Source organism: Manacus candei, unplaced genomic scaffold (assembly GCF_025592945.1).
Source record: "Manacus candei isolate 608988 ecotype Guabito, Panama unplaced genomic scaffold, ASM2559294v1 h1tg000011l, whole genome shotgun sequence".
Lineage (NCBI taxonomy): Eukaryota > Metazoa > Chordata > Aves > Passeriformes > Pipridae > Manacus > Manacus candei.
Genome location: NW_026138059.1, coordinates 14,777,980 through 14,794,053, shown reverse-complemented (window position 1 = coordinate 14,794,053; position 16,074 = coordinate 14,777,980). Strand labels below are relative to the sequence as shown.

General features: G+C 41.9%; 1 protein-coding gene across 1 annotated transcript in view; it reads left to right on the top strand.

The window, feature by feature from the left end:
- The first annotated feature begins 3,071 nt into the window (after positions 1–3,071).
- Positions 3,072–16,074, top strand: part of COL21A1 (collagen type XXI alpha 1 chain) — a 98,924-nt gene continuing 85,921 nt past the window's right edge. Inside the window, exon 1 of the mRNA XM_051777904.1 lies at positions 3,072–3,311. The gene's annotated coding sequence lies outside the window, so the exon portion shown is untranslated. The remainder of the gene's footprint in view (positions 3,312–16,074) is intronic.

Sequence of the window (16,074 nt, the reverse complement as noted above, 5' to 3'; positions counted from 1 at the left end):
AGGGCTACAGAATGTGATTTCTATTTCACCAGGACAATAGACACAGAAAAATAGGTTTTGAAAAGTACTTAATCTCAGGCAGTAAAACTTGAATCTTCAATATATTTAGGTAATATAGATTTGTCTTAGCGTAATGTCTAAGAGTTTCCACAAGGAAACAATTTTGTATCTACATAGCCTTGGCCAAAGCAACTTGTTTCTAGAATAACTAGAAACTTAATTTGAAACCACAGAATCATGAGACAAAGAAAGGCATTAAGCGTGGGACAAAGATGACACAATTTTTAATTGCCTGAAGCTAGATAGGAATGTAGCAGAGACCTCAAAATGACTAATTTGGATGCAATTTGTCCTTAGACTTTAGTCTGCATTTTCATTAAATTTCATTTTTGCATGGCCCCACTGGGCACCACATCAATTTATGTTTTACATAAGAATGGGGTTTTCCCCCTCTTCAGACTCATCATTAGGAAACAATATAAAATGTTATTGATATGTAATCAGCTAAAAATTTACCATTTTAATAATTTAATGATAGGAAAATCTTAACGGATGAATAAACATAATGGCAACACAACAATCTACTTGGGGCTGTGTTCACATCCACTTTGTGCATCATCTCCTAACATGACCAGCCTATGGGCTGAAAATACTGACCCTTCTATCCCATTTTTTGTGTAAGTTAAAGGAAAGAATTTTTAGTGAAGCCTGGGTGATCACTGGTAGATTTAAGTCATATGACAGCTAGTTGCAATTGAGATCGCTGCATTACTACTGCAGTTTTTCAGACTTAATTGTAGATGCAGCTGAAGGCAAAGTTTATACATATAGCATTTCTAAATTGATTTCCAGGACATAGATTTGTTAATCAGAACATAGTCAAAGCTTATAAATGATTAATGTTTAAGGAGTCGCACTGGACACAAATGGTGGGAAACTGATGTCAATATAAATATTCTCTTCATATAAACAATGAGCCAGAGATGCTACACTTTGAAAAATATTGATTCTGTTAGAGTTAAACCCTCTTAGAGTTGGCATTTGCTATTATGTACTCTGTCTGTAGTATAGTTAAAAGTTATTAATTTTTTTCATGAAGTGTTTAAGCTAAAATAGGTATTGTCTACTCTATGAAAATTCATTCACAGAATCCCTTAAATATCTCTCTTTTAGAGGCTCTTCTTCTAAACTGGAAAAAAATATACAGAAAATACACTTGTGTGCCCTTAGCGTTACATATACACACACATACATATGAATGAATTCACTGACAGCAATCAAACTGCATCATCATAAACTGAGATATACATTGGTTTATTGCTGAGTGCTCACTTTTCCAAATGTGGTCAGAATGAGGATGGCAAACAAGGAATCACTATCAAAGATATTCCTTTCAGATGTGCCCAAATAGTGCCTTTCTGGGATACAATTTAGAATGAAAAGCATCTTTTGATCCTTTGCTGTGTTTGAGTAGGCAGACAACAGCAGGGTTGACTTTTAAAATTTCTGTCTTATTTGCACTTAACTGGAAGTTGATAGTTCTTTCTGTGAAGTGTGGAGGTGTTTGCCTGAATTTTGTGTGTGAGTAGGCAACACAGACACTGCCTTATTCATTCACAAAAATCTGCTGCTCAGCAATCATCAAAAGAGACAACATGTTAAAGCATATCAGGGCTACGCTTGAACCCAGATTTGTCTCCTGGCTGAATGAACTATGCAAACACAAACTTGTAAGCAGGCCTGGGTATAATGCAAGCAGGAAAGAGCTATGGAAAAAGGGTATATCAGGTCTCTTAGTAATGTGCACCCTGATCACAAAACAGATGAAAGGGTCATGGGTACTGCTGTGCCCACAGTGTAAATGGCCCACAATGTCTTGGAGAAGCACATTTAGTATCAAGAAAACAAGCCGGCCTCAAATCCTGAAAATGGAAGTGACAGAGGGGGTAAGGACCTCGAGTATGAGAGCAAGGAGCCTCTGCTTGGGACTGCTGGCATCCATAACCCACACTGTTTCCTAACATAGATGTCTTATTCACAGAGAACTAGGGACGCTGCACTCCCCTTCCTACCCTATCAGGCTCAGACCCATTGTAGGCAGGCATTTATTTAATGAATGGTTTTCTCCATATGCATTCTTTCACAAGAGGACAGGGCCCATGTGACACATCTCCACGATTCTCCCTAAACCTTCATGGAGGTGTAGGGGGAGACATGAAGAACATCATCTAGGTACAACCTGTGAATAAGCAATAGTTAGGGAATGGCCCCAGAGGTTTTATATACTGCTTTGCCGGTGCCAGGCAGACTTGTCACACCTCTCTCAAGTGAGGAAGTTCCTGAAGTTTGTGTGAAAGTGATGAGGGACACCAGCTCCTGTCTTTAGTAACACATATGAAAGTCATGTGCTTATTGTCTGGTCATCCAATTCCCAAAGTGTTCCCACCAGTCTGACTCCTGAACACAACAGTCACTGAAGCCAGGACTCACAAAAGACATTTTTCCCCTTCACCTGGAAAAGAAGTGCTGGATGATGGGTAGGAATTTATTCAAGATATCCATGTTGGCATTGCCTTTGCAGCTGCAGGATTAGATCTGGATCCCTCGGTTGCAACACCTTGCAGCGTGTTGTCCAAAGGCGCATGGTGAAGGGAAGCAGTAGTTTTGAATGGACGGTAACAGAGCTGCTTCTGAGCTCTGGTATGGGTGGTGGTACTGCAGACACAGAGGAAAGGGATGTGTGATTGAGTACTGGAGGTTTGTGGGACAGGTTCACTTAATAAAGGGTAAAACCACGTGCAACAGGAGCACTGAGGGACATGGCCAAGTAGTATCAAATCTTGCATTAAGCTCCCAAAACCAAGCACTTCTGAAATGAAAGGGACATCATCACCAAGCTATTTCAAACTACTGGCCTTTCCCTCTTGCATCCAACAGTTTGCTAATCCCCGATGCAGCCGGCGGTCGGCATTGTCTCACAGACCGGGGAAAGCCTATTAGACCCCTTACCGGGGACCGTGCGGGACGGCGGGGGTGGCACTTCGGGGGGCAGGGGTGCATAGGAGGTGCGGCGGGGAGCAGCCAAGCTGCGAACCCAGACGCGTCCTGCGCTGGCCGGAGCCCAGGCAGGGCTGTGCCAGGGCGCGGGACCGGAGGGGGCGGTGCTGCCGCGGGGCGGCTCCTGCGGGCGGTGCGGGGCCGGGCTGCCGTGGCTGGGCGGGCGTGGGACAGACCGCACCAGAGCAGCGACGGGAGCCTGCGGCAGGTGCGGCACCGCGGCCGACGGAGGGGCGACGTGCGGCCGCCGGCAGGTCAGCGGGGCTCCCGGGGGCAGGACGGCTCCCTGGGGGGCTGCATCCCTGCGGGGCTCCCCTTGCCCGCGGGGCAGCTGGAGGGGCAGCCGGGGAGGGGCACGGGCAGGTGCAGCCCTCGGGGCGGCCTCTGCCACCTCCCCGCAGCCGGGCTGCCCCCGCGGTAGCCGGGCGTGGGGACCGTGGGCGCCAGAGAGCCGCGGGGCTGAGATAAGGAAACCTGTGCCTTCTTTTCAGCAGGGAGCTGACCTTGGACTGTGTCACTGATGAGGAGGTTTTTTGTAACTTGGCTGCAGTGCGTGCAGCAGGTTGGACTAGCATGATATCCTTGCTTAGTTTATTGGCACGAGATGAAATCATTTATATTTCGCTATGTCCTTCTGTGCTGTATAGAAACCTGCTTTATTCTTTCATCACGTTGGTCTTGCACTAAGTTAATGGCTTTGCAGATCAACTTCTTCAGTAGTTTGTGGTAAGAGAGTACAGACTTTAGAATAATCGGTAAAGTAGAAGGGTTTGTAAAAACTGCAATTATACTTGCTTCTGTACCTGGAAAGAGAAATTTGTTCTGTGGGCGATTTCTGATTACTGCTTTTCAGTTGTGTAAGGCTTAGCTGTACATGCTGCTTACTGTACTGAAAGGATCTGGTCTCTGGTTTGAGAACTTCACATGCTGGAAAACCAGTCCACTGGTTGATTCTGAAAATGTTCCAGCTTTCAGGCACCTGAGAAAGCCTTCTGAGTCTGTTACAATTAGTAAACTTGGAAGTCTTCCTCAAACCTTATTTGTTGTGGGAGTGTTTATTATACAATATCACTCAAATATTTATTCAAATGCATAATACTGAACTAAAGAATGAGCATAATATATTTATTTTAAGAACTGTGTTAAGCAGTTTCCTTAGGAAATTTAGTTTTCAGCGTGAAGACTTTGATAGGATCCAGCAAGTTAAAGATGTGCAAAATCAAGACAAATATATTCAGGGATGCATAACAGGAGTGTTGCACTTCCTGGTAGTTGTGACTTTAGGGTCTGTGTCAGGTATCAGTACTACCTAGGATTCTGAACACCAAGGTTCCATCAGAGTCGTACCAGTTAGGAGATGAGTAGCAAAGGTGTTCAGAGATCTAGAGAACATAACCTGTAGGAAGACAATGAAAGAACTGGAATGTTGCAGTCTAGGGAAGCAAAGACTGATGAGAGATGTGATAACAATCTTGAGCTGTGTAATTGGTTGCTGCAGAGTGGTGGGAAGCAAACTCTTCTCCACATCCAGTGGAGACATAACAAGAACCAGCATGCTGAGCTGCTGCAGGACACATTGGGTTAAATCAGTAGCGAAAGTCCTGTGTAAGTGTACAGGTAATTGAGCATTGTTTGTCCAAACAGTCACTTACTGGAAATCCTAATGACAAAGGTGATTGTGGCTTCCTGTTGTCAGAGACATTAAATGACCTCTTCAGGTCCCTTAAAGGCTCCATGGGTGGCAGAGGCTACCAGGAGGCCAGCCTGTGAACTCGCACTTTTGATGATGATCATGCATATCGAAGAACCAGCTTTGTAAGGTAAACATGGCTCAGTAATCCATTTATAGTAATTCACTCACATGCCAAACTTTCATACTAGATTTTGTGATTCTTCTTTCTGCTCAAACTGCATTTGCCATTAAAGTCTAAGAACAGTTATAGATGATCTGTTCAAGAACATCACATCTTGGTTTGGCACCATCACAACTGGTAAATTGGCTTATGTGTAAATTTTAGGAGATTTGAGCTTAGTTTTGAAGTACAGTTATGCAAATTGTATTATGTTGTTTTCTTCAGATTCTCGGTAATACAAGTGTTTCTCAGGGAGTCCATGAGGCAGAATGCTTTGGTTTAATTTATCTGTATCTTGACTGTGATCATCATCTTGGAAATTACTTGGAATATAATTCAGTTCTTCAACATACTTTGAAATGCATAATTTGTCCTACTGCATTTAACAAGGGTTTGCCTGGTCCAATTATCAGCCCAGTTTATCAACCAATTATATTGCTGCTTTGCTCAATTTTTATTCTTTTATTGTGTTATTCTTTGTATTGTTATTATCAATTTACATGTTATTTATATTAAAAATTTTACCACGTTCTTTACTTCCCACAACTACTGTGAAATTAACTTCTCAGTCCCAAAAAGGATGACTTAAGGTTTTTGAACATCCCTGTTCTATAAGAATGGGAACAGACAAGGCCTAACCTCTATTTCTAGGTTGTCTCTATTTGTTAGTAATTGGTGTCCCTGTGTTCTGCTCTTGCTATTTTAGAGAGGCATTGAATAAAGCTGGCTCAATCTTTCCGGTGTCTTTTTATGAAGAGAGATGCTTTTTCAGTGCTCTTAGTCATCTGTATTATTAACATGTCTTTGTTTCCACCTTTTTTCTCTTTTTTGACCTGGCATGACGTGAGCTGAGCCCAGTAAACCTGCTGAAGATGTGCTATTCCTGAGGCATCTTCTGCTTTTTCCTTCTCACAGAATATTCCAAGTTGGACGAGACCCACAGGGATCATCAAGTCCAGTTCTTAAGTGAATGGCCCTTATGGGGATCAAACTGTTCTTGACTTTAGCATTGTTAGCACCGTGCTCTAACCAACTGAGCTAGTCTCAGCTGCCTCCCATCACACCCACAGTGGTGTGGCAGGCTAGAGTGCTTGAAGAGATCAAGATGTGCCTTATAAAATGTCTTGCTTTTGGTTTTTATGATGTTGATTTGTTGCACTGGACCATGTCAGAGTTCCTCTGAATCATCAGAAAGGACAAATTTTGTCAGGGCACAGCATCAGGGGCTCCCCATGGAGGGGTGGCAGGGATGGGCCTGGCCTGTCCCACTGCCCCAGCTGGGAGCAGAGTGTTTGAGGGCACCAGGGCAGCCCCAGCCCTGCACATCAGGCACCTCCCTGGGGATGGGCTGAGGCCAGGCTGCGACATGGGCCTGTAGGGGGGCCTGGCTCTATGGGGCCCATGGGCAGGCAGGGCTGGGCTTTGGGGAGCTGGGGCAGGGGATGACAGCCCCAGAGGGCTGACATGGGTTCCTGGGCTGTGGGAAGGGACCGGTTAAAGGCTTGTTAGTGCCGTGAGGCCCTTGAAACATTTCAAAGCTCTGTTGATCCAAATTGTGTGTTGAAAATGTGCAAAATCTGCCCATTAGCACAGTAGTGGGTACCTGAAGTATCTGAAGATGTGGGCTTTAGGAAGGGTGAGCAGAAAGGAGTGGAAGGCCAACTTTGTCATTTGTGCCAGGGTGATGGTCACAAGCAGGCTGTCGGAGAGTTTGTCTTCCCCAATTACACAAAATGACATAACCTATAGAACTGGAATTTTTAGTGATAGAAACACATGTGCTTCAGCACCCTGTCCTTCTGCAGCACATCCTTGGCTGGAGCATATTGGGGTGTAGGGTTTGATGGCTGCTGTGCATCCTCTGCCTGGAGAATCCATTGCACCTCTTTGACCACCCATGGCAACCAAGCTCAGATCTTTGGATTGGAAATGGCTCCATCAGGCAGGTCTACTTGTAAATAGCCAATACTACTAGTCCAGAGTAAAATTTAGGGATAAGCAGAAAATTGTTAGGAGGTTGCTGCACCATGGTAATATATATTGCTTTGGTAAATACCCTCCCCCCCCCCAGTAATCAAGGCTTGACATTTCCTCCCTGTTTTTGCCCATAAAAATAGGCTGAGCCCTGCAAGGCTTCTGTGTTGCATCATTTAGAACTGGATTGGCTGCAGAAAAATGCAATATATGGTAGAAGAAAACTTAGACCTGTAGGGGCATAGACAAAATGGCTTGAGACACTTTTTCCTTCTCTCTAGTTTATGTGGTACTGGGGTACTGTGAGACTTACAAAAGAAACTTTTCCAAGTTACCATTAATCTGCACAGGCATTGTTTTAAAGCAGCACTGATTGATTTAGCTTCGAGGGTAGATGTCAGGCACACTATTCATGATTAACAGCAGATAGAAACCAGGGAGATGAGTAGTGTTGATCGTACTGGATAATACTATGAGTGGAAAGAAGAGTACAAAGTAAATACATGTCAACCTTTTGGAATTTTATATACAATTTCAATGTTGGATTGAGTAATCAATCTTTTTATCAGTGTGTTTCATGCTGTAGTAAAATAGGCTTTAAGAAGTGAGAAGTTAATAGCTGCTCTAAGTAAAACACACAGGCACTGGAATGAGACCCATTCTCCATAACTAAGAACATGCAAAAATTGCAGGGAAGTTTGCTTAAACTCGATGTGGTGAAAAATAAAACTATCATTCATGCCAGTGAGATTTACATTTTTTCTTGAATTTTTGGTCAGTTCAAAGTAAGCCTGTTAAGAATACTGCATTAACACATAGGAAATCTACATTTCCACCTTGAATATTTATACTTTAAGGCCTCTTCATAATTCAGATTTTTGTATTCCAAGATTTTTCTCTCTGTGATTAGTTCTAGTAGCTTGCTCTGAAGCTCTGGTTTGAACTAATAACAAAGAGAGGCTGGAGGCTTCTTAGCAATGACAGAAAGAAATACTGATGTGGCAAAATGAGACAGTTATGGAGATTGCAGAGGGGAAGACAAAGAGGCACTGAGATCAGTCACAGGTCTTCTGGGGCAGGAGGGTTGGGAAGTGACTGCAAGGGCCCTTTGGCTGTGGGACTAGGGGTGGGGGGTCTTCTGGCAGCTGACAAGGGGACAGAGGCATGAAGAGGGCTCAGGGTATTTTTAGGACAGGGAGGGTTTGGCAGAGCTTTGTGGTAGCAGGGTCTCTTATTCCCTCACACTTTCCATCCAGACCAGTTCTTCTCATTATCTTCTGCACTGTCCCATGTTGTGGGGTGCCTCTTGTCACCTCTGCAGCCATACATTTTTTTCTCAAGCTAACATTTTTTCTTTCCCTCTTCATTGGCCCCTGCCAATACCTCCCAGACTTTGGGAAAAGGGCTGGGGATCTCAGTGTTGCTTGTTCTGGCTGTTGGGAAGGTGGTAAAGGGAGGTATGAAGACGGGTAAGGGGACTATGCAGAGGTGAGGACAGTGCTTCAGTCATCATAAAGAGCAAAATTTGCTTCTTGTGGAGTCCTGAGTGACATGAGAGATGTATGGCAGAGAGGTATAGCAAGTCTGCCTCATGCACAGTCATCTCTGTCCTTGGAGAGGGTGTCAGAAGTACTGTGTAAATACGAGGTGCTAATCAGCAGTTTGGGATGTAGTTCTGCCTTCCCCATCTTTTTTGGCATAGGTAAAATCTACTGGTAGAAGTGGGCTACTTATTTACAAGTGTGCAGGTCTGTACGTGGGTCTAAAAGACATTGAATGACAAAGTGATCATTTTTGTATGTTTTTGTATTGAGAACATTATCTGGAGGGCTCTAAATGTGTCTGTCTTGACATGGCATATTCACAGCTCTATATGTGCTGTGTGACAAAACTTGTAGGATATTTTAAAAAGATTTTATCTGTGGAACATGCTAGAAAAGTGTCTTTTTTTCAAGCTGTCTTTGAAAGGGAGAAATTGAGTTGTCGGAATGAAGAGTGTCCCAACTTCTGTGGTTGTAGTGTACATTAACACTGCCATTTGATTAGGTCAGAGCATTTTTGTGTATTTTAAAGACACTTACTCTACCCAAAGCTATTTTTTTGTGTATTTTTCTCCCTTTTTTTCTGTGTAAATTTTCCGAGCCATGGTGATGATAAAACATGTTCTAACTTGCCTGAACTGATTTGTATCCTACATCAACAGAAAGTGGAAAAAAACCAAAACCCCAGAGCTCTACTTTGAAATTAAGCCAACAATTTTTAAAGCATACCAGCTTGTACTTTCCAAAATATAACAATCTGTACTTTCTTCATTAAGTAGAGTTAATGATTTCCAAAAGGTTTTTTTCAGTCAAAACTGTTTCGGCATATAAAAATGAGCCTAATTAGGGTGATTTGAAGGCACGTAAGTGAAGAGTGCTGCAGTTGGTATAACAGCAAGAGTATATCTAGGCTCAGCCTTTAGCAGACACTTGGGAAGTCTTTGTTGTCAAGAGTACTTGTGCTTCCTTTGGTCTCAGTAGGTAATGCCAATCCTCACCCCTTATGATCTCCATAATGCCACAAGAGCTTGCAGTATCACATGTGGAGAGGTCAAGATAACTTTGCATAGTGATACAACTATGTGATACAATTGTTGATACAAACAGTACAGTTTATAAAATACCAGATTATTGAGCTCAGTTTAATATCTTGTGGTATAACCCTTGCTCACTAAAGTGTGCAGAACTGTGTAAAGTACCTACGGCCTTCAATGTCCCCAAATGTAGTAATTTCTTTTTCTTAGTCTTTTAACCACCTGGCATCTCCTGAGTGTCTCTCTGGGAGCTGTGTCCCAGACAGACTCCCTTAGAGAGAGATCTAAGCAAGGCTGTTTAAATAACTCTCTCTTTAATTGCAGCTCTCCTTGACCCGATCAGCATGTTCCTCCTTACTTGCACTTGGGATCTGACCTTGGTTTTCTACTGTTTCCCCTTTCCTCATTGCACATAGAGAAGATAGAATAATACTTCCAGTTAAATAAAAAGGCAGAGGAGAAAACAGATACTGTAAGCATAGCTGCAGTGTCCTATGTGGAGAAGAGGGGTTGGACGCATCTGTGCAATGACCTAAAGGGTGGGTGAATTATGCAGAACATGACTTGAAGATGGTAGAGGCGGGAGTGGACCATGCAGAACTGTTAGCTTTGTGAATTCATTTATTTCTCAACTGTGGGAAAAGTTTCAAAACAAAAAAGCACTGTGTCAAAGTGGCTCTGAGGTTAGACTTCATGCCCAAGACAAAAACCCATGGGAAAGTTACATAATGTTGAACTTCCGTTTTATCAGAGGTTTGATTGCCAATGGGAGCTGGATATGAGAGTCTCCAGCTCTTAAAATCTTGGCCCTGATAGCACAGGACTGTAAGGGGTAAAGTAGGTCACTGTTGGCAGAATATGAGCCAAACTTAATGTCAGAGTCTTGGTGAGGAGCTGTGTGCCTTCTTTCCCCAGGTGGAATGGTATCTGCCTGCTTATGACGTTTCCGTTAGGAGGGAACAGAACTGGGTGAGAGAATTGCTGAGATATACCATGAGGTTCATTGTCAAGTCATGAAGTAGAGCAATGTGGGAAAGTACAGCCAAGAACCTTGGAGCTAGAGGGCAGCCCTTCATAGCAACTTAAAACAAAGGAAAGGTCGTGTGGAAATGCAATAATAAAAGGTGTAAATATGTGGAGGGGAATTTTCAGAGGTAAAACACCAAATTATCTTGCTTACTAGAAGAAAACTGAAATTCTTACCTACTGAAAAGAAGTCCTCTTTGTCTTTCAGAAGGTGTCACTTGCAGAGGAAGTGAGTATCAAATGGCAAGCCTAAAAAACCCAACCAAATAAATTAAATGGCTTTTTGAATAGCTCTGTCTGGAAGTTGAGAGAAAAAGAAAATGGTGAAATAAAGGCAATTAAGAGACCTGGAGGCATTTTTTCCTATCCCTGAAAAATAAAACTGAGAATCTTTTAGGTCCTATGTAGAATGACACAAGCCATGAGAAATTACTGATGATAAAATGTAGCTACATGCTAGCAGTATATTAAATTGTAAAAAATATACCCTTGCAGTATACTAGAAGATAAAATGATAAAGGTGGTTTTTGCTGTTTTACTACCATGGAAAGGAATAAGGGGTAGGGAAGGAGAAGATTTGCTGAATAGGAATAACAACAAATTCTTTTTAAAGGTCCTGGACAATGGAGGTTTATGTTTGTTATTCCCTGGTGAATTTTCAATGAGGAGAAAGGAATCTAATTGTATGCTCCTGTAATTAAATCCATTTGTTGTGCAGAGAGGCCCACATGGCCGTGGCGTGCTCATGGCTGGGCTGAAATGAAGATTGGCAATTTTGCCAAAAAGGGAAGGAAAGCCAGACTGCAGAGGATTTCGTTAAGGAGCTCAAAAGAGAGGACAACTGCACCTAATTTTCAGAAGCACATAGTTGTCTTCAAGGAAGCCAAGCAGTACCAAGAGTAAAGCTTAATTTTTATTTCCTGAAGAGTAAGAGCATTCCATTTATTTTATTTCTTATTTTCTTTTCTGATCTGCCCTCAGATGAGGTTTTCCTAGCAAAGAATTACTTCTCTATATAAGTATAAGTATACCTACTTATGCTAAGTACTCACCATGGGTTATTAGTAGTTCATGGTTTGACGGTACCTGAGAGTAGCAAGTGAAAGGCATTCAACAAAAGCATCCTGGAGCTGTCCAGTACAGAGCATTTCATTTGCAGAAAACCTGATTCTCTCTTCTACACTTGACCACGTGCAATTTTGTGTTTGTTTCATGGGTCACTCTGTCTGATTTTTAAATAGATCTGGGTGATATATGTTTTCTCCTGCAGAGTTACTTAGAGGATGCCTTTGAAAAGTTGGACAACTGCAGGCAATGAAATCTTGCTCAGAAATCAAAGTGTGGTGAAAATTCTGTTATATGGTGATTTCATCCTGAAAACTCTGCTACACTAATACCAAAATAGAACTTAAGCACTGATTGTTGATACCTGAAGTAAATATATAATCACTTTAAATCATTAACCTATTTTCTTGTTTGAATACACAGGAAATAGCTTTTCTTTCCTGAAAATGAATAGGCCAAGATGTAAAGAATATTTTGATACCATGGAAAATAATAATATTTATTATGACAATTACTGGGAAATAATCCTATGTACCTTTGTGACATAGAAATTTTGAAACTTTTTTCCTAAAGTGGTTATTTTCTAGTTTTTGTTTGTTTATACCTTTTTCACTGGTTGATATTTTAAATCTGGTTTTGTTGTCATGGAAGTTTATTTTACAATATGACTTGAGAAGAAACTGGCTTGCTTTATTTGTTTATTCCCTTTTTTCACTATTAGTACTATCTGAGAACCAATAATCAGGTGCATAGATAGAGTTCATCTTTAACAAGTTCATTCTAAAACATACAGGACAGCATTTGATTTTAAAGATCTAAGATATAAGGCAATGCTTATGGATTATGTTATCGTTGCTAGTTGTTATGGCTAAACTATAGCTAAATTGATTGTGAATTCTGATCAATTATATAGCCCAAATAAGAACTGAGAATCTAATCACACATCTTGGAATAATGCTCAGAGGCAAGAAAATCCATTTGAGTCAGTGGATCAATTTTTTATAGTTTAAGTTTTACACATCATCTTTGACTGTTGATACTATACCCCAGAGATTCTTCCAAGGAGACTTTTTTTTTGAAAGAGATGACCCTTATACAGTCATTCTGAAAGTCATTCAAGTGCCAGAATACAAAGTCATTCTAGTGCCAAAATAAACCCAGGAAACACTAAGCATTTGCTCTGAAACACTGTAAGTGATACTCAAGATTTTGTGTTATTTGGAACACAGAATAGATTAGAATTCCCTCTTGTATATAAATTGATCTTTTTAAACAAACCTGAAATCTACCTGTTTTTCTAAGAGCACTAATTTGACATTTTCTAAGAGTGCCAGTTTGACATTTTAAAGAAAAAAGCTCATCTCAAGTTAAATAAATCTGGAATATGTCTGAAAATGCATCTGGCATCTTCAGAAATGTCAAATTTCTGGCACAAATAATAACATATTGTATTCCTTTCACTTTTTGAAAAAAGCTTTTATTAAAAGTTAATATGAAATCTGCTTTTTTAAATTTGTGGTATTCCTCTGAAAGGTGAGCTGTACACCTGTTTATTCAAGAAAGCGCGACCTGTACTTCGTTCAGGCCTGTCCGATACCATTAATATACAGTGTAGGCAGCTTGTCATAGGTCCTAATAAGCGTGCCATGTTGTTTTATTCGTTCTTTTGCAACTTATATTGGTAACAGTAGACATTTCTTAATGGACTCTATGGAAAATAAGTTACACATATCTTGTATGTTTTGAGATATGGGAACTACTCTGGAAAAATTAATCTGAGCTTTTGAAAGAAAAGATGTTGCCTAAACTGCTCTAACTTCTAATGGCTATTTAATGCACCTGTTGCTAATTTAAGTTAAGCTAGCTGATTCAGAAATGTGACACTCTTGAAACTCTAGGTCCTTTCATGTCAAAAGAGCAAAGAGCAGAACTGTTTGCACTGTTTTCTTGAACAGAAAAGTTGCAAGTGGAATGGCATGAAAGAGGCAGAATAGAATCATAAAATTGTTAAGGTTGGAAAAGCAGTGCCATGGAAAGGGATCTGGGGGTCCTGGTCAATGGCAAGTTGAATATGAGTCAGCAGTGCCCTGGCAGTCAGAAGGGCCAAACATGTCCTGAGGGGCATCAGGCAAAGCATCTCCAGCGTCAAGAGAGGGGATTGTCCCACTCTGCTCTGGAGGGCCTTGAGGGGAAGCTGTATGAGGAGTGGCTGAGGTCACTTGGTCTATTCAACCTGGAGAAGAGAAGACTGAGGGGAGACCTCATTGCAGTTACAACTTGTAAGGGGAAGAGGAGAGGCAGACATTGATCTCTTCTCTGTGGTGACCAGTGACAGGACCTGAGGGAATTACCTGAGATGTGTCAAGGGACGTTTAGATTGGATATTAGAAAAAGGTACTTCACCTAGAGAGTGGTTGTGTGCTGGAACAGGCTCCCAAGGGAAATGGTCACAGCACCAAGCCTGGGAGAGTTCAAGACGCATTTAGACTACACTTGCAGGCACATGGTGGGACTGTTGGGGATGGTTCTGTACAGGGCTAGTAGATGGATTGAATGATCCCTGTAGATTCCTTCCAACTTGGCATATTCTGTGATTCTGTGACCATGAACTCCCGCTGTCAACCCAGCACCATCACCATGTTCAGTGCTAAACCATGTCCTCAAGGGAAAGTCTTTGGCTGTTTACTGTATGGGTTGTAATATTGTAAAATACATAGTCTGTCAGAGTAGTCTATGGTAAATAATATTTAATTATTGCTCAAAAGAGGGAGCCTTATTTGTTCTGGTTCCCTTGTACAAACCTAAGAGGGTGTGTGGTGATGAGTACTTATGACTGTTCGGGGTCACTGCTGAGTATACTAGCAAATCTCATCCCTTGGGGCCAGATAACTCTCTGACCCATACGCAGAAGATTTCTTCATAGTCATAGAGTGGGAGGAAGGAATTCGCCTTCTTGCCATGAGTAACCTAGCAAGATGGAACAGGATGGTGCCTTCCACCCCCACTTCATCCTTACGGTGCCAGCTTGTGAGGAATTGTCTGCAATGGCTGAGGGATAATTTTCTGCAGTTTTGAACACTGAAATTTCTAAGAATTTCCAAGTGCATAACAAACTTGGATGTCCCTGCCTGTTGGAATTGTTATAAAACCAAACAGCTCTCAGTCTTAAATGTAGTTCTCACAGTGCTCTGGAGATTTGGAGTTGCACTATTGCACTATTAAAACCTGTTTAATGAATGTCTGAAGATTAAACGAAACAAGGGGCCAGTAGCCCAGACTGTCTGGAGAGAGATAAAAGAAAAAGCAAAGATAGAGGAGGTAAAAGGTTAAAGTAGTATTATAGGGTTCAGGGACTTTTTCATGGGGAGAGATGAGATGGTACTTACGTTTCTGCTAGCTTAGTAGTGGGAGAATCACTCCCCAGCATCATCAAGGCTCATCATAAAACAGGAATGTGATATCTAGGCAGTTATGATACAGAGTGATGTATCCAACTAAAAAGTATTACATCTGCAAATTCAAGCACACAAAGATGTGGGGAATATTTTTAACATGTTAACATTGACCCCTAAACAATGAAAGAGAAGAGCTAGTTAGTTGTGAAAGGGGAAGAAGCACCACTAAATTTTAAAGAATTACATGGAATAGAAGGGCACTTTCTCTTCATTTAGGTAGAGAGGCTGAGACTGGGGGAGAGAGGAAGAGACATTGGTTTTATTCCTGTCTCCCACTTAGACTCCCACAACCCCAGAACAGTACTGGCCAGGACTACATGCAATTTCTGCATCGTCAGGACCCAGGAGTCCTGCAGAATCCTTCAGACATCTGAGCTCTAGGTTCTCTCTCAGTGACCTGTAGCAATGCTCCTGACCTCCTTCCCCTCTTCTCCCGGTCCCTGCAAGGAGCTAAATTACTTCATTGGTGGCAATTCTTTAAATAATCAGAAACAGGTTTATTAGCAGGCACTGAGGGATATCTACAACAGCAGTGCTTCCTAGATCATTCAGAATAATCAGTTGTCATCAGTTTATTCTATGTAGGTTACTTCAGAGATGTTGTTTTTTTTGGTGTCACTATTCCATAGATAGTCAACTCAATATACACTGTTACTCAAGGGCTGGGACAAAATAGAGCATCCATGTTTGGATGTGTGAAGTTGTATTAGCTTTGTGTGGCCAGGTTTTGGTAGTGGGAGGGTTACAGCAGTGGCTTCTCTGAGAAGAGAAGCTTCCGCTATGTTCGACAGAGCCAATACCAGCCGGTTCCCGGACAGATCTACTGTTGGCCAAAGCTGAGCCCATCAGTGATGGTGGTAGCACCTTTGGGATAATGTAGTGAAGAAGAGGGATGGAATGGCAGCTGCATCCAGAGAGAGCAGTGAGAATATGTGAGAGGAATAGCTCTGCAGACATCAGGGCCAGTGAAAAATGAGGAGGGCAGAGGTGCTCCAGGTGCTGGAGCAGAGATTCCTTTGCAGCCTGTGGTCAAGGCCATGGTGAGGCAGCTGTGCCCCTGCAGCCCATG